General features: G+C 38.1%; 1 protein-coding gene and 1 long non-coding RNA gene across 2 annotated transcripts in view; one reads left to right on the forward strand and one right to left on the reverse strand.

Moving 5' to 3' along the window:
- Positions 1-19,851, forward strand: part of DNAH2 (dynein axonemal heavy chain 2) — a 6,636,854-nt gene that overhangs the window by 3,059,218 nt on the left and 3,557,785 nt on the right. The gene's annotated exons all lie outside the window — the stretch shown is intronic.
- LOC122806693 lies at positions 98-2,109 on the reverse strand. Its single transcript, XR_006365539.1, has 3 exons — positions 1,854-2,109; positions 841-947; positions 98-734 (listed from the first exon to the last, which is right to left on the reverse strand). It is a non-coding gene; the product is annotated as an uncharacterized LOC122806693 (long non-coding RNA).

A 19,851-nucleotide genomic window follows, 5' to 3' on the forward strand; every position in this document is an offset into this window, starting at 1 on the left:
AGGAATTATATCTTAAAACCATTGCAACCAGAATAAAATCAATCATTTTTTTAGATGCAAAGCAAAAGATAAGCTCTTTTGTCTAAAATTGTGGAAATTTTGCTTGAATTTAACATTCATTGCTGGTTTAAATGCTTTGAAATGAGACAAAATACCCTGGAATTTACAGAGAAAAGTAAACTATACTACAAATTGACTGACTGCTTAAATAATTCTTTATCCAGAGGCATGTATGGCAGAACAATATGCAAAAACAAGGTCATTGCTCACTGTGAAAATGAGAATGTCAGCATATGCAGTATATCAAATGCAGTGACCTTATGAATAGATGAGCAGCAAACTAAACCAACACCCTGCCAAACAATTAAACATGCAATCAAATTTGAAGTTTGTTGTGTCTTGCACTACAAGGGACGCAGTAACAACTGGGGATGAAAAAAAACGTTTTGTGCATTTCTACTCAGCAAGGAACTTTTTCCACTCAGCCATAGCTTTTCTGTATGAAGAGGTCATGTCATTCTCATGGATGGCATCTGACAGTACTTCAGTCTGCAGCACCTAAAGAAGTGGCGCAATGCACTTAGGGATATGTAAGGTGAAAGGTGTAATAACGTGCCATGAGATACATAACACTTAAGGTTTCAATGGTCAGTAGGCATTTGGTTTTGCAGACAGTCATGACAGGACTGAAGAACGGCCTTGTCTGAAGAAAGGTGTTGAGGGTCGTCTTTACACTGACCAAAACAAGGAAAAAATAAAAAGATTATGACCACAAAAACAAATCATTGTAATTTATGCTGAAGTAATATATCAGTTATTAAAAATTCACACATTTCTTACCTCAAGGATGTGAAGCATAGCCTCACTTGCATATAACTTCTTGGGTGGAGCCAAAGGTGATGGGAACATGTCTGGTAAAGCCTTCATCAAGGCAATTGAGTGCTTCACTGTTAAAAACAAAATCAGACATCTGATTTACTGTGGCCAGTTGTTTTCAAAACCACAGGGTAGTTCAGATTTTTTGTATACACTTAGCAGGTTGTGATGTTATGATACAGGAAATATTACATTGTGATATAATGCCAATAAAAGTATTGAAATTCAGTACCATGTTCTGTACTCAATACAGTATATCTAAATCAAAGTGTATTTACATTAGAGTTTTGCTTGCATGCAGTAAAGTCTTTTCAGTGATAAAGAAACACTTTGAGACCTATACAGAATTTAATTCTTTGATAGGTTTTAGGTAATTATTATGTGTTGGTAGCCCAGTCTCAATAGTCAAGACTGAACTGGAAGTGCATGTTGTAGAGTAGAAAAATAATTGAAATACACAAAGAAATTGATACTTTCCATATGTTTGACACCCTTAGTATGACGTACTTATTATCCATACTCAGAATGTTGCCTACAGTATGATGGTATAAACCCAAATTTGCAGAAACAAACAAGAACATAAAAGCAAATAAGAGCTAATAATTATCTTTGTCCAGCTTTCTGAATACTGCATAAAAGTGTGCCTTCTCATTAAAGGTCCCCCAGCAGGTCCGCAGATCAGTTAAACAGTAGTTCCCTCAATCAAGGATTTGTCGGAGCTCATCCATAAGCTGACATACACACACAGCCCGAGAGAGCAAGCACAATGTCAGACATATATAAAAGTTATAGCTGGATAAGTAAGGATTAGCCAGAAAAGATCAAAAATTTTAATAGTTTTGTGGGTATTCAAAAGTAATAGATTTTGCATCTTTCATTCTGCATTCATTATTGTGACTCAGCTGATATTGCTACACCATATCTCATTTAGAATTTGGTTACATATTTGTCTACTTAAAATGAGCACATTTGCTTACATGAGCCAGTTCCCTGAAGCAAGGATATGCTTAAAGAATCTTGGTAGGCTTGTCCTGCCCCTTAGTAAGATCAGAGTCAATGAAGGCATGTCTTGCTGGGAATCCAAGGTCCAGGAGCTGTGAAACATCCATTTTGTTGGGTCTGACCTTGCTTTTGTACATCTTCTGTAGAGTTGTATAATGTCTTGCCTGTTTCTTTAGACTATCTGTAATTGAAATTAACACATACTGTGAAATTTAATGTTTTCTTTGTAGAAGTTGCATTTATACAAAAACAATATATTTCAGTTTGTGTTCTTAACATTCAACTGGTCAAGCTCTGGGGTGCTACATTGTGGTGACCTCTCTATCACAGAGGTGATAGACTCATCAGTAGACATCTCCTGGCTGTTTTGAAAGCTAAGGCATTGTGATCTCTTTCTTGAATGGTTCACTCCCTGCTTCTTTTTGGGAGTAGTCGTATTCTGAAACCTTTTCACCAGCTGCTTCCTTCAGTGATTCTTAACAAGAAACAAACAAAATTGTTGGTGTTGTGAATCTCATTTAATAAAATTGAATCCAGAAATTAATAGATACAGACACATACTGGCCTGATTTACATATAAAACACCTCCTAATACCTGTGTCAGATGACTTTGGTGGGCAAGTATACAGTGCTGTATTTGGAAACGTGAATGGCAGACTATTGACATACCTACTGAGCTGCACTGGGTACAGATTTGTCCTGCAGCATTGGGTAGTAATCTTTGAGACACTTTGCCATAACAGTAAGTTCACGGCCACATGGGTACTGGAAGTAATCCCCAGATGCTCTCTTAATGGAAATCATGCTTGTCACTGTATTTTTGATTAATTGGCAGTGAAGACCTTTGGAAAGGTTGTCATCTCCTTCTTGTCCAGCACACTGCTTTTCAAAAAAGATGTTTCTCGACTGCTCAAACACTGTGTCTGTGTATAAGACATACAGTGAGCTTAGAAACTGTACAATTTTGTTGATACCATGCTGGTCTTTTGGCTTTGGAGAATGTTGGGTGGATGGAGAGGGTTGAGGGCTAAGAGAGGGGCTGAAATCATAGGTCCCACAGGAGGTGCCTGGTCTACACAAGCCTGATTCTTTGCCCTGTAGATGAGAAACATATATTTAATGGTAATTATAAGGCAAAGAACACAGACTGTAAGAACAAGGAAACATAATAAAATACAGTCTTTAAATGTATAATGGTCATGAAATTATTATTTGATAACGGAACATACTGCATGGTTATATTAAAAGTTGTTGCATGTGAAAGTTTGTCAAAAATGTGATTATCTCACTTTCACCATGAGTAAGTCTCCAATGGTTCTCCCTCTGAAAAATTGCTCTGGCCCAGGAAATAGATCACATAAATCCTCCATAGAGGGGCTGGGCAGCATGTCTGTGGTTATATTAGCAGCTGAAAAAACATTTACTCACACAGTAAATGATCAAGCAACTTATTATTTTCAACAACTTCAGTCTTCAATTAATTAAAAAGTGAAGTTTTACAGTAATGCACATCATTATAATATCAAACATTCTAATACATCTTTATTCAACTTCTCTTAAGGTGAATTTTATATCAATGAATAAAAGAAGTATAATGTGTCATGAAATGCAAAAGCATTAAAATGAAACATTTCACCCAAGCGACCCCTTCAGTAATGTCTCCAGGTATGCACAAGCACTAAAGTCAAACATTTCACAAAAGCATATTGCAAAATACAAGGAAAGACACTACATCTTACAACCTTGTCATCTGAAAGAGAAAACATTGTCGCTAGTTTTCGGCATGGGAATGGCTCAGTAAACAACTCTGTGCTTGCTTTGCAAATGTAGAAAACCTGCACAGTCAGCTCAAAAACTGATCTGGATTTCTCGAGTCATTACAGTTATTTATTGCTAACAGTCGTCTTTACCAGTTACCACCTAGGTGGGCCCAGTGGCTTAGCTAGAGTTTGTGCCGCCCAGCGCGTTTTTTGAGTTTGCCACCCCTCCCCCTCATGAAATAAAATATACCTTTTGTGGGGATTTTTCCGATCATACCTGTCAGCCCACAAACATTTAAAACATAAAAGAGAAACCAAGTGCTCCGGGTTATGCAGAATGCTGCACAATCAACCATAAACGAACCCACTGTTATGCATTGAACAGCTTTGGCTGTGCTACAAAGCTTTTGATTGGTTCATATACTACAGTTACTGTCAATTGGCATCAGGCCCCACAGAGCAGCCCCTTTTGCGGCAACCCCCTAGCCATTACATTGTTCATGACTTGGCTATTTCTCCACAGTTACTATAAACACTGTTCAAACCTGTTAACTACTGCTTTCTTGTTTACTTCTACAATAATTACAGATACTGAAATAAAATAGCACAAACACTGATAGCCATTTGCTAAACAAACACTACAGTCTCACAATGGCAATAGACTTAACATGACCAGTAAACTTCTCTGCCTTAAAACTCATTGCAATGGCATTAAAACGCACATTCAAATAAAATGCATCTGACCAGTGGAGGATTACATTTACCTTTGGACGTTTTCAAACCATAGGCTCCTTGCACACATTTTTAGGGCCATGCATATATGGATGTGTTCTTTGAATCACCTTCCTGATTGTATTAAATTATATTACTTGTATGATACACACCACGTGTTAGAATGTGTTTTAAATTTGTACTTTTGAACATTCTTTCAGTAAGCAATGAAACAAAATGTATGAACCAATAATGACAAAACTACTCATTTCAGAAAAGTTCAAACATAAAAGGACACTCGGACATCTGTCATTACAATCCGCCAATATCATTCAATAAGCGCAATCTCTGCAGAAGTAAAAATCATTGGAATAATTCCGCATTAAAAAGAACTGTAAGAGGTTGCTACTGGCAAAGAACTTTACATTTCAGTGTTTCATCTTCAAATTCAGCGCCTGCTGCCCTTGAATTAAATTGCTGATGTTACATTAAAAAAAATTGGTAAGCTGGTAATATTGCAATATGAAATGACTGACAAACCGATAAAGTTCATAGTTAATAGGAATCTCATACAAAGGAGGGTACACTCAGGAGTGCAGAACTATACCCCCCTTTAAAATACACCAAATAATCAGCAATCAAAAGAGCATTGCAATACCAGCACTCAGTCTTCATGGTGTGGGAGTAGAACCCACAGGCTTCTGCATTAAAAACAAGTATACTCCCTGCTGTGCTACTAATGCTTTCAAATACTTTACCACAATACTAGCGATATAATTTGCTAAACAACAGTTGCACATTGTAAACAGACTTGGCATATAAGCAGCACTAAACTTCTCTTCCCCTGAAGCTCTCAGCTCCTTGTAAAATGCATTTGACACACTTTCTTGTAAAATGCACTTGACATACAGCCACATCTCTCAACTTTGTAGTACAAGACATCTGGAGAAAGCCAAAATGTATGGGAGGAAAAAAGGCCCAAAACCAGGGACATATTGGACATATGACTTGTATATCTTAGAAAGTTGCTAAAATAAAAGATTTTTATTACCATGCCTTTCCTGAAAGTGCTAATACTGTATAAGCTAACAAAGTTGTGACTAGATACAAGCTATAGGCAGAGAAATGCAACAAATTCAATTATCAGCCAGTTAAGTTTACAGCATCATTACAATCAATACAGACGACTAGAACAGACCATTAATCTCACCTTACTGTAGTGATTCATGTAGCTAAATCAACATTTAATAAGCCAAACCTCTAAACTGATAAAACAGTTTATACTGTCTGATTGTTATTTGCTAGGCAGGTTATTGCATAGACACCAGGAACAGCAAACTCATAAATATCCCAGAAATAATCCTAGATAGATGCAATCAAAATAAACATTGAATGTAGAGCTAGAAATCACTACAGTACAGCTGAATACAAATACCTGTGATGGAGTATTGTTACTAAAGCAGTTTTCAAAAAAGAAAACTACAGTATTGTACATAAAGATAAAAAACTTACCTTAATCTGGTAAAGTATCCAAAAACTTACAATAAAACCACTGAAATAATGGTGCATACACACCACTAAGGCTTGCAGGAGACAGTAGAACAGTTAACAGTGAAAGAAAAGATGGCACCAAACACTGGCTAAGACTGTTTGAAGGTAGCAAGGCAGTATGGGAGTAAATAAATGAAAGTACAGGACAGGAATGCATACAGAAACTAAAACCAGACTGCATTTATCAGCAGAATCCTATCACTGGAAATGTAAGTAGAGTATAATAATTACCGTTTAAACTATTATAGAATATTTAGGAATGCAAAGGAAAGGCTAAAAGGAAGAGAAATGCAAGGTATTGAGCTGTAGTATAAGGTAGGGTTTACTAGATATCACAGAGTTAACACAAAGCAGTGAAAGGGGGTAGAAAGGAAGGAAGGAAATTTAAGGGGGGGGGGCAAGTGTTTGCAGAGAAATAGAGATGAACAAGAAAGGTGATAATAAAGGTGGTGCCCAGTGGTGTGCAGAGAGCCTTACAAAGAATGTATAGGTTACAGGAGAATGATAAAATTAATTTCAAACGTTTTATTTCTGTGTGTTGCAGACCGGATATTTAAAGCACTGACTTTGGTGTAGATGTTACTTGAAATTCATGTTGGGTGATTGTAGACTTTTACAACCTTAACCTGCTAAAGTATCCAAAATATTACAATAAAATCACTGAAATAATGGCTCATACACACTACTAAGGCTTGCAGGAGACAGTAGAACAGTTAAAAGTGAAAGAAAATACCATGGCTTATCAAGTGGAGGCTATACACCTTGCACAGGCCACTAAGTTTGCAGATGCTGAAAATCTGGTTAATTTTACCTCTTATTACACAATTCGCAACAACAACCAAACTTTTGTACACATCACATGCTATCTTGGGTATGTAATAGAATTGTACAACAGTTCAAATGACTTGTGGTGTGTTCCCACATATAAAGTCTCCCAATTTGCATTGACTGCTACTGAGGATATTTCACACACAAACGCATGCGCGCACACACACACACACACACACACACACACACACACACACACACACACACACAATATCAAATCACTTTTTTCCATTTTGGCTTCACAGTGATTTGTAGCTCATCTCCAAAGGACATAGGGCACTGGGCAGGGTACACCCCTGGACAAGGTGCCAACTCATTGCAGGGCATGGACTACAACACTCACTCACACACTATACACACAGTCACTTTCACATCACCAGTTCACCTAATCTCCATGTCTTTGGACTGTGGGAGGAAACCAGAGTGCCCGAAATAAACCCACACGAACACGGGGAAAACATTAAAACTCCACCCACATGGGATATGAACCCAGAACCTTAGAAGTGGAAGCATGAGTGATACCCCGCCCCCCAGTACAGTGCTGCCCTAAGGATATTTCGAACATGAAAACAGTGTGCAAAGTTGCTATGCTCAAGGAAAAATGGAGAAATGTAGTTACAAATGGTTGAAATTTTTGTTTGCATGTTCTGGTGATGTCACTGTCCAAGCCAAGCCACATTCTTCATGTCGTCGGAATTGCAAGCAGATGTATCCTTTACTGTCACAAACTGCATTATCTGTGGAGATTATGATAATTATTTGCGTATTTGTGCTGTTTAACAATTTTTCAACAAATGTTTTACTTTAAGTAGACATGTATATTTGTAAGGTGATCCTTGAGTGGCTTGAAAGGCGGCTGTAAAATGTTGTATTTCTGCTTGTGCTCATGTTGACCAGGTGAATGGCAAACTTTATTTTTCAAATATCGTACATCAATAAAGATAGACTGAACAGCTAATCCTATTCTTAAAAGACATGTTGTGCTAATTGAATGTTTGCAATAAATTAATGAAGAGGTGAAAGAAAAAGATACTTGAAATAAGAAATTCTAACTACAACAAACCAATTCTGCATGCTTGAGCATCGTTATAAATCTTATAGTTATAGTTTTAAGCATTTATTTACTTAGAATCAGTAATAAAATCTCAGTAACAAGTTAAATAATCTTAAGATAATTAAGGACAAAATGGCTTGAAACAAGCAAACGTCTCTTACATAAAAACTAGAAAAGCCTTGTCAAGCAAAAAACAAGCATTATTTCTTTGATTTAAAATATTTAATCTGGAAAAAATGTGGTTTTTAAAAAATGCTTTAGCAATTTGTGCTTGTCATTGTGTTTATGTAGCTATTTGTTCAAAATGCTCAACTGTTTATCTCAGAAGAGCAGTCTGTAAATTGCAAACCAGAATCTATGCTTTATACATAATGGTAATGTTTAATTTGTTATATGAATATCTGAAGAATTGAAAAGGGTGCAGCAGATGTTATTGTGTGTCCTGGATTATGTTAAAATAGGTTCATTAAGATATGATTTGGAAAATTGGGAGAACTAGTTGAAATATAATGTATATTTATAGCAAATAGAATTAGTTGCATGCTGCCTTATATATATTAATGAGAGTGTGAATTTTAAATGTGCTTAATATGTATAATGGCCACGGTGGTGCAGCGGTTAGCGTTGTCGCCTCACAGCAATAGGTTCTCCCGTTCGATTCTCGGCTGGAGGGCCTTCTGTGTGGAGTCTGCATGTTCTCCCCGCAGTCGAGTGAAGTTAAAGACATGCAGGTAGGTGCGTGCGTGAATGGGTGTGCCTTCTTTGAAGGTTGGGTGTCGGGCTTGCAACTCAGTACTGTAAAAATCCGCTGCCAATCATTAGCAAAACGGAGTTCCGCTGTGGCGACCCCTAACCGGGAAAAGCCGAAAGACATTACTTTTTATTATGTATTTTCTGCCAGTTTTTGCTCTATTATTGCTTAGCTAAGCAAAGTACTTTAAAAAGTTCATCCAAAGGAGGGATTGCATTTTATTGCAGAATAGGTCAAATCAGGGAAGATTATAGTGGCATCAAAGCCCCCTGTGATTTGAATGAGATCCCTGACAATTAAACTGTACAAAGTAGAAAGGCTTTCTCACCATGACATAGACATGGTGGTCAAAAGAGGGCTTATTATCAGCATAGTCATACCTTTCAAACTCTCAGCCCAAGAAGTATAGACAAAGCCGAATATAATAGGGAGACAAAGGCCCCAAAATAGGGACAAGTGTTAAATATTGCTGTTATAAACTTAGTTGCTAAGATAACAGGTTTTATGCTAATATATATTTTCTGAAGGATATGAAGTCTAAAACTCAAATGTCTGTTATTATTTAGTGACTTCAATCCTCAACAATTTGCCAGAAAACTACAAATTTTATGTCATGTCACTGCTGACTGCATCTGTTTTTTTTTCCTTTGGGGGAGGGGGGGTGGTGGTGGTGGTACCAGGAATGTAATATGAGGAAGGAGTGCTGGTAAAGGTAACTATACTATCTATTTTTGACATTGATTATGCTTATGACTGACACACTAAGGGTTTGTGTGATCTAGACACTGCTGGAGAATCTGAGTGTCACACTAGGAATTTACAACTACATGCAGCTTTTAGTCCCAGTGAGCCAAGTCCCTCAGTGTTAGATTTCTCTTCAGAGAAGTATATGCCAAAGAGGAGGGGGCCTAGGAAGAAACCCTCTGGAACAGTGCACAACACATTCCACTGACTAGAAAAGGTACCCACTACACATTCTCAGGGTGCATTCTGTCAATTTCTTATCTTATCTATGGCACCTGCCTGGAAGCAGTATGAATGGATGGGCAGTCAGTTTTCAGAGCTTCAGTGGCCCTATAAAATAGACTGGATTGAGTTGTCAAGACCTGCCTTTTATGCATCTAAATTGGTTGGGGGCAAGGATTTAGTTTTGTCCAAAAATACATTTGCAAAGGTTTCAAGGTCAGAGAGATGCTTCATTACAAATAGGTTTGTAGCGTAACTGTCTTTTTCTGATTTTCTTGATGGAAATGAGGCAGACCTTCTGCTTATCATTAGTATTGGTGGTGGTCAGTTTTGTATCTGTACATAGCTAACAGCTTATTCTTTATAATAAAAAGTTTACTGATATGTGAATTTACCACAAATTGTGTGGTGGATGGACGTGGCCTCTTCAATATATCCTGTCAATAAGAAAGTAGAATTCTGTAAAGTAGAGTGCCAGGTATTTGGTTGCCTGGAGAAATGAGCATTTTATAGTGAAAGTCATTGAGTGGTATGTAGCTGGTTTTGGAAGAGTCCTGGAATATGGTAGATTTTATAGAGAGGAGTTAAAGCCTTTTTAAGGGTAAATTCATAATGCTAGGTGGTCATATTTAACCAAGGAGGTGCAAGAATTGGAGAAGGTGATAAGGGCAAGATTAAGAAGAAGATGGGGGCATATTGAACAAAGGACTTTACCTTAAAATCAAGAAATTTGTGGATGTATTTGTTTTATTGGTTTGCCATTTGATTCCTGGAGAGTTGGTATCTTCCACTAAAGATTAGATTTGTTCTAATAGAGAGCTTTTTGAACTGTCTTAGATAACAAGCATGGTCAAAGGCAACATAGAATGTGATAGGTGACTTTACTGAGAGTCATTCAGACCTCAGCAAATTCCAGGTTGGTATCACATGAGATTCAGTGCAAGTATGCTGGAATAGGCACCACCACAGGAGGATTTTGAAAGGCAATACAGTGTCTTTGATTCCACTTTAGAAGTTGCTAGCTTCACATCATTGTGAGTTCTGAGTTTATCACCAGATCATTTCTGAGCCTTTTTGGGCTATCCATACTGGGATTCCCCTTTTTTTCTTGATTAAGATTCCATAGTGGCTGTAGTTCTAGTGGCAGAGTACACGCTGAATTATAAATACCATGGCTGCAGGAATTGCTTTATGGATAAGAATTAGTATTAAATGAACTTAAGTCCTTGACCTTACCTTTTATAGCAACCAGACATCCCAGAAGGCATGTGGTGGCCCAGTCTGGAGTTTATTCATGAGAGTGGTGTCACACACAATGTGCAGTTTTTTGCCATCTGAAGATAAGGCCCCCACTCCCTTGTGCTTTGTTTAGTTGATTGGTTATTTCTAGGCCTCACTGCATCATAAGACTGAAGCTTAAATGACTCAAGGGCATAAGACTGACACCAAAATCCTAAAACATACGAAGGACTTAAAATGATGAAATCTGAATATTTACATGAAAACAAACACAATAATTAAAGGTAACACACTAAGTGAAAATAAATAAACTATGTTGTTACATAGGAGTGGATACCTTCCCTGCACCGTCATGTGGTGGATGTGCCACCACACCCCCAAAGCATTTATTCTAAATCCAGGATTGTACAACACTGAGGACAAGGAACTGGGTTATGCAGCTTTACATCTTTGAAACATTTCTGGGTTGTATAACCTTAATTTTGGAATGCATATTGAGGGAATGTGAGGATACACCTCACATGGGATGTGCAGTTAACTTAACCCTCGTGCAGAAACATTTATTATTTTCATATATGATTCATGTTTTATATTGTCTTTCGTGCATAAATTCTGAACTATTTAAGGATTTTGACTTTCTTTTTATAGATTTTATGATTTTGCTTTCACTCTTGTTATTTAAGCTTTAGTATTATAATATAGAGCTCTTGATTTTGGGGACTGTAATTGCAAAACTGTTTTTTCTCCTAATGCTGTTAAGTGTTTCTGTACTTCTGCTTCCTGATGATATCTCAAAAGAAAATTACAACCATATACTTTTGTGGTTATGAGATTCTCTTTGAAGCGTGTCATTGTCAGAGTTTCTTTTCTCTTGGGGAGGTTGGGAAGGATCTTGATTCTGCTGACTGCTTTCATTGTACTGATTATAACAACAAAATGTTTGTTTGGAAGGCTTTGAATTTATAGGAATTTGAAACATGAAAATGTTACAGGACCATAGTTCTGTTTCCGTTTTTTTTCACTCCCACTATATCTGAAAAAATAAAATATAACATATACAGAAGTTTATAACACAAAAGTTGGGGGAAAAGCAGAGTCCTCCATAAGCTAAAAAAATAAAAAAATATGAACTGCCCTATTCATTTGTCATACGAGGAGGGGGGGGGGCTTTCTAATCAAAGCTTAAATAAGTTCAAAATTTGTCATGATTTGAATGAGCTATGTAATATTTGACTGATAATGATTTGATGGATCATAAGTGATGCAAACATTATGAAGCTAAAAACATGTCAGTATGCTTTATTTTCATTTATATAAATGAATGTGCCTATGTCATAAGTGATAATTTAATAAAGATGTTTTTAGTTTAAAAAAAATGTCATGAAGCAGGCACGTAAGACCAAAGCTACCTGTATTTTAACAGAGAAGCCCTGTCTTCAGCCAGTGGTGTGATTGGTTCCCCTACAATGTGGATTGAAATCCAGCTCAGGCCCTTTTTTTCGAAGTGCTGTGCTGTTTATTTTTTTTATTTCTGTTTGCTTATTAGTGTAGTGCACTGATCAGAAATTACCAGTTGCCGGCACAGCCAGGATGATTACAGTCACAAAGATAAAGATAATAATATATTACAAATAAGTAGAAAGAATATTAAAATTAATCATCACAGATGAGAATGGCATGCCATATAGGAAGTAATCCTTGACCTAAATGCTTGTTGTGGAAGAAATATAATAAATACAGTATATATAAGCTGGTGAATCAAGCACAAAGTGAGAAACTGGGTGAAGAAAAGACTGAGTAGCTGTTAATTTGGGTTTTTTGGTTAGGTGATATAGTCCTTGAGATAGCACCTGCATTGGGATTTCCTTTGAATTATGACCTAAATTTGAAGCAGGAGCAGAATAATTTTAAAGGGGATTGCAGGGCTATACAACGTTTTTGCTTAAGAAGTGAGAAGGAGCAGTTGGTGTAATAAAGTTTAATTTTTAAGGGTGAGAGTTGATTTGGAATGGAGCATCTCCTGAGGTTGTAATAAGTGAGTTTTGTGGTAAGTTTTGCTTGCATAGGTTAAATGAATTGATTGCTGTTTGTTTTATGAGTAGCCAGTTTGCTTTTGAGAGAGTGAGGCAGTGGTGCTTGTGCAAAGGAGGATTTGTCATAAAACAACAAAATGGTTTGTAAGGTAGATGTGTTTTAATTGGAATCTAACACTATAATGGGCAGGGCAAATTTGAGCTGAACAGAAGTACTCATTTGCCTGGGACAGCTGTAGATGGAGCATTTAGGTGATTTCTCTGACCCAGAAGAGGAGAATATCTACTTAATTCCTTTTTTCTGTGCGGGTTTGGACATTAAGGGTTTCATCCAGCCACATACTAAGGTATTTGAAGGATGATAATGATCTTGCAGGTTTGTTAATGTCTTTGAAGCTGAGGAAACTTTGAGATTTGCCAGTTTTTGATTTGTACTGTTAAACATACTTTTAGTTTTATTATGGGTGAATAGTAGATTGTTTGAGTGGTCAAATGTTAAGGGAGTAAATGTCCGTTCCAAGTTGGGTTCAAACTGTAGAATGAGAGGGGCTAGCTCTAAATAGGACCATGGTATCTGTATATAGCATTAGAGGTAGCTGTGATAGGTCGTCTGGTGGTTTACTTAAGCATGAGAAAAGTAAGGAGGCACGTATGGAGCCTTGAACATCTTTTAAAAGTGCAGCTGCTTCAGATATGGAAGAATCTATTTTTGACACCAAATAATCTGTTAGTTAATAAAATCTTTGTCCCAAGCCACCTCTGTGGTATAAAGGGATAAAGTTCAGACTGAACCCAAGTGACCCATGTTCACTTACCAGCTCATGTGCCTATAGGAGCTGGTTGGACTAAATAAAAGTGAGCAGCAACTGTCAGCTCATTTGTTGTAGATGGAGGAAGGGAGGATGTTTTGCAAACACAGGTAACACCTATTGAGAACACCAGGTATTACATCCATTAGAGTTTGGCTTGCCAAGCCTATACTGTCTTTTTTTTTTTTTTTAAGCCTGTGCTGTCTTGAGAGCATAAGTCAAGAGGAACTCTGTGTGCAGAGAAATTTATTTATTTATTGACATCTGATCACTGGTAAAGTCCAACTCGGTAGAAGCCCATTTTCAGTAAAGGCCCAGAGAGTAAAGCTCCAAATTATTACAAAACATTTTAAGAACAATAAAATAAAAACATCTGCAGTTTAAATGCTAATAGCAAATTAGACATAATGTAAAAACATTGGTTAAGAATCGATACAAGATATATGACAAATGCTTAATATTTAGAGAATTTTTAGAAAGTTTGTAGAGAAGTTAAAGGTAAGTTAGTTTAATACTAATAGGAATTGCAATATTAAGTGAGGGGAAAAAGAGGCTTATGGTATATTTAGAGAGAAAGCAAGGGAAGAGAATTAGCAGTAGGGAAGTAAGTGAAGAAGGGAGAGTAAGGAGGTAATAAGGAATGAAGAAGTACTTGTTCACATTTAGGGATGTGGTTTATCCTGCTTTTGAACAAGAACAGAGACAGATTTTAGCTAGACTGGTTTTGAAAGATGTAAGGGAGGGTATAGACCTGATAGATGCAGGCAAGTTCCAGGCCTTAGCAACCTTGTACGAGTACAGACAATGCCCAGCAGATTTGTCAGGTTTTTAGACAGGAGTTTCTAGTCACTGGATTGCAGCAACCAAATGGGAACACAGTTGTCTAGAAATGCTTCCTTTTTAGAGACAGCAGTATTGGACCTCAGTAGAGCTGCTGAGAGAATGCTTCCTTGAGGAGAGGGTTAGGTTACACAATACCAGAAACCTTTCCTGTTCCATACCACCTGGCTGTTGCCAGATAATGATGGGCCAGTTGGAATTTCCTGGCAGGAAAGAATTGGCCATCATGCTCTTATTTAGTCTGGGAATGCCTGGCTCCCAACCCCTGGGAAAAAATATGCCAAATGGATGCAGGTAGATGAATCACTGGGCAAGCTTCTGGAAGACAAAAAAAATGTTTTTGAACCAAGAACATACTTCTGAGATTATGCCAGGTTGTGAGGTGTAGTCATTGAGGTCATCAAAAGTCTTGGATCAAAGAAGAAGAAAGCAGCTGTAAGATTATCTTTGAACATGTTTAGTAAGATTTAATTGAAAAGACGACGTAGAGCTGTCATAGTAGTGCTCCACCCTTTCCAAAAGATATGTTGCTTTAAGGAGAGAAGTTGGTACCATAGGATCATAGGAGGTTACTAGGCTAATGGCCCTGCAGCCCTTACAAGCCTATCCAAGAGCTTAACACCAAAAAGAAGCCTCAGTCAGCACCTGTCTCCCCTGTCAGTGAGGGACACAGGTGGAACCCCTGGAACAAATTTGTGGTTTCCCATCCACGTATCAAGGTTGTGCGTGAAGAGGGTTAGCAAGGTGCTCTGTTTGACATGTATGGGAAGTCTATTCCAGAGACGGGGCATCTTCCGTGAAACAAACCCGGCTCTCTCCAGCAGGTTTTGTTGATGTCGCATATTAGATTCAGGTCTTTTGATTAGGTAATGCTTGAGAAGTTAGACTTATGGATATGGAGCATCTCTAGTAGGGCAGGATCCGAGATTGCCTTGTAGGCAATCATATTGTATACATTTTGCGAACTGAATGCAGATTTTTTTTTTCCAGGATTTTACCAATAATCGGGAGAATGGAAACTGGAAGAGAGCTTATTTTGGTTGCTTTGGAAGAGGTTTAACCAGTACTGTTTTCCAGATGTGTGGTGCTGTGATGTTCACTGCTGCAGCGGCCTTAGATATATCTGTTATATCCTGCCAAGGATGTAACAGTTGACCAGCTTACAAAGCTTCAGGGCACCTTGAACATGCCCAAACTGTCAGGCTTGAGGTAAGCTGACTAAAAGGCATGTTTGTGTGCAAAGCCCTTCAGAGCTTTACTGCTGCTGAAGAGTATGCACCTATAAGGCTTTTGGGGATCAGTGGTCGACTTATGCTGTTCCTTTGCTGGGCAGATAAGTTCCCATTGGGGAAAAATATCCATTTAATAATTTTGTTTATTATGGATTCTTTCCTCTTCAGGAAAGTTATTTTAAAGATAGGAGTTGTTTTAACAGACTGTAATGAGACTGTACTGTACATTTAAATAGGAGAGCTTTTTTTAAAACTTGTTTAAAGTAACTGAAAACCATTTTTCTATGTAGAAAATATATTTATTTTACTTTGTGCATCTGGCAAAGTGTTTTAAAGTGCTTTTTACTGTGTCATCATCATCTGCCCCCTTTTTCCCATTTTCTACATGGGGTCTGGGTATCCTGTTAACTGTCACCATCTCTCTATTCACTGCCATTCAACACTCATGCCTGACTGTTGCAGATATTTTTTTTCACACACTCCGTCTACCTATTTGCTGGATCAGTCCTTGTTTCCTTTTACCTTCTTCCTGTCTGCCTCAAATCATCTTCACCAGATTGTCTTCTGCTTTTCGCCATGTGTCCAAACCACAGTAATCTGTTCTCTTTGGTCTTTTCTGTAATTGGAACTACTGTAGCTTTTGCTCTTATGCCCTCATTTCTTCGTCTGTCCCACAGTGTGCCTCTTACCACCCTTCTCATGCACTTCATTTCCATCACCTCTAGCTTCATCTGCTCTGCCTTTTCATTTCTGTACTATACAGTAGTACTGGACACACCACTGTCTTGTACACGTTACTTTTCACCTTCTTTGGCATTCTCTGTCATAGTCTATACCTGAGACTCTTTGCCAGTTTGCTGCAGCCCCTCTGATTCTAGTTTTGACCTCTTCATTCAGACTTTCCTTCTCCTCAACTACCCCTCCCAGATACTTGAAGCTGTTTACCTGTCCCACTGTCTTTCTTTCTATCTCAATTCTCAACTTTTTCTGATTTCCCCAATTTGCTCCCATTACTCCTGTCTAATCTGTGCTTAGTTTGATCCCATGTGCCTTCAGTTTTGCATTCCAGTACCCTATCCTTTGCTGAAGATCTTGTTCAGAGTCTGCCTGTAATGGCACACCATCTGTATACAGTAACCTTGTTTATCTGTCCCCTCCAACCTGTTTGCAAATGTAGTCCATCACCAGTATGAACAGCAGTGGGCTCAGAGCTGAACCCTGGTGTACACCCACTCCCACTAGGGACCCCTCTGTGAGGTTGAACACAGTTCGTACTTGAGTCATTGAGTCCCTGTACACAGCTTGCACCAATTCTACCAATGTTTCTGAGACTTTGAACCAGTGCAGTACTGCCCAGATCAGCTTTCTTGGGACCTTGTCATATGCTTTCTCCAAGTCTAGGAAAGCCTAGTTGGTCTCTTTCCTCATCTCTACCGTCTTTTCAACTATTTGTCTCACTGCAAACATCAGGTCAGTTGTGCTGCATCCTGATCTGAATCCGAACTGCTCATCTCCCATCTTATATTCTACTACTTTGCATATCCGTTTATCAAGCACCCTCTCTAAAACTTTCATGCAATGTGATAGGAGTTTGATGCCTCTGTACTCCCCACAGTTGTGGATGTTACTGTGTGTGTCTGTGAAAAAGATGACTTTTAAAGGCTTTTTGTTTTTCCCTGACACCTGTTATATGTTTTCTCATGGGAAAGCGACAGCATTTTTGACTTGACTATGGAGCAAGCTGTAGGTCTAAATGTCAGTCCTTCTTCCAGTCACAAAAAGAATAACTTAAGCAAACAGCATTTACCATCACAGTAGGCTTGCAGTTTGCTTCAGTTGCACATTGCTGACTCTGCTGCGGTCAGTAGTTGTACCACAGACCATTCATCTTTTACCCCAGATCCTTCTAGTTTAGCACCTGTAGACACTGTGGAACCCAGGGTTGGCCACATGCTCTGTCAATTTGACATCCCCTCATTGGGCAAAAAGAGCCACTCTTGTCGGTCCTGGGAGAGGGAACGGTGGAGGCTTCCCTGTTTTATCTTAATGTCATGCCCATCCTGGGAAAACTGCTGCTGTCAGTAATAACACTGTTGGTCCCATTTTTCCTGTCAAAAAGAAACAGAAAACTCATATCTACTTCTCCTGAAACTGAATTAGACAGGAGTAGTTTACTGGGTCTGGCACAGGGTTTAATTCAAGTGGTTGCTCCTTCTTGTGACATTGTGTCTGATTGAAAAAAAGAGGGACACCTCCTTTCCCAATGAGATTTTGAAGCTCAACAGGAGGATGAAGGGACAGATAGATAGTTTTATCTTCAGATTTCTGATTCATACTGCAAGGAGAGCTCAGTTTCTGACTCTCCCTCTGGGGGGATGTCTTTCTCTGAGACTATTTCTAGAACATGCCATTGTTTTCAGTGGGAGAACACTGAAGTTTCTCAGTTCCTGAGAAAATATTTAGCTGTTACAGATGGAATATCCAGAAACTGCACCCATTCCTCCAGTTATGTCAGCTTTGGAGGGAGGGAGAGTGTGTGTGTGTGTTACTATGTGCAGTTTTTCTGACAGTCAGCTGTCTGCCCCTAAAAAGGCAGATAGGATGTATAAAGTTCTTCAGTCTTTTAAGTTTTTATACACTCTTCCCAAACCTGATCCAGCAGCTTTAGTTAATCTTTCTGATGGCAATCACTTAGTTAATTCCATTCCTAATATTTCTAAGAATGGGAAGATTGTTAATAAGCATAGAATAAAAGTGCATGTTTCTACAGCTTTGATTTTCAGAATTTTGAATTGTCAGGCTCATATGTTAAGGTTTACCCTGCATAAGTGTGCAAGTATGAGGAATGTTTGGTTTGCAGTTTCTTCTTGTGAGAAAAAAAATCTGTTTTAAATAATTTAATTTCTTTTATTTTTCAAGTCACTACATGTTTTATACAGTGCGTGTATGACTCTGTTGATACTTCTTCAAGGGCTGTGGCCTCTGGTACTATTTTGAGGTTGTTTGCAAGGCTGAGTTTTCAGAACTTCCCAGATGATGATAAAAATGAGATTTTAAGTTCTGTTTTGAATGTTTAGTTTTTCGCGCCCCTTTGCTGCAGAGGTGATTAGAAAGTATAATGAAAGGGGTACACTAAAACAGGAAATGTCTTTGATTTTTCTGCCCTCCTGATGCAGATTTTCCTAGGTATTCATTAACTCCTCATCCAGTTTTGGTAAGAAACAAAATAAACACACTAAACAAAATGCAGGCAAACAGACAGTTAAGAAGAAATGGTATGGAGGTTCCAAGAAGAATTCTGAAAACTCCCAAAACTAAAGACAGTCCAGTAATTCAGAATGAGTATTTGAGACCCCCCCCCAGTTTTCTCTTTGGCAATAGATAGATCTGATGTTTATTTTCCTCTGATTGAACCTTTGGGTTTTGGATCCATCTTGTATCTGGCCTCTGCATCTTCAAATCTTTGGATCCAGGGTTCTGACTATTCCACATACCTATAATTCCCTCACTAATGTCAAATTACCTAGATCTCGTTTGCATCTTCAACCTAAAAATTGCAGAGACTTGGAGCTTGCTTTTTTTTTTTTTTTGGATAAGTGTTTGTTCTATCTTATTACCTGAAATTGCTTAGTATTTTTTTGTTGCTTACTTATCTTTTCCTTCGCTAGCTTATTAAAAATGTTAATAATCAAATATTTTTCACTATCTCGTCAATATTGCCTTAGTTTTCTTTGGTGGTTTAACTGTAGGTCCAGTTCTTGTTGGAGTAGGGTTTTTACAGTTTGTGCAGTGCCTTGTCTTTTCCTTGCATGTTGGACAAGAGTTTCAAGAAATACGGTAAATGTGGCCACAAAATCCCTCCTCAGGATTCCCACTCCCTGTGTGTGTACTGTTTGGGAGTGGCACTCCTTAAAATTGGCCGCAAAGCTGTTCAGAGCAGAGGAAATAAGCTAATTTTAAATGGACTCCTTCCATCTGCTTGTACTTTTTCAGTGGTTTCTCCCTCTCCTTTAATACCAAAAGAGAAAGAGAAGGTGGTCTTTCAAGATGGCTTTGCATTAAGTAACAGCTTAATTCTAGCTCTTCCAGTGTGAAAACAGAAATTTAGCAGAGAAAGTCAGTGAACCCAGATTTATGGGTAAATTTCAGTTACTGGCTAGTAATTGCACTGACTGGATGTCAGGACAAAAGAAATTCAG

This window comes from Protopterus annectens, chromosome 7.part0 (assembly GCF_019279795.1).
Source record: "Protopterus annectens isolate FY-2018-M chromosome 7.part0, PAN1.0, whole genome shotgun sequence".
In the NCBI taxonomy this organism is placed as follows: Eukaryota; Metazoa; Chordata; order Ceratodontiformes; family Protopteridae; genus Protopterus; species Protopterus annectens.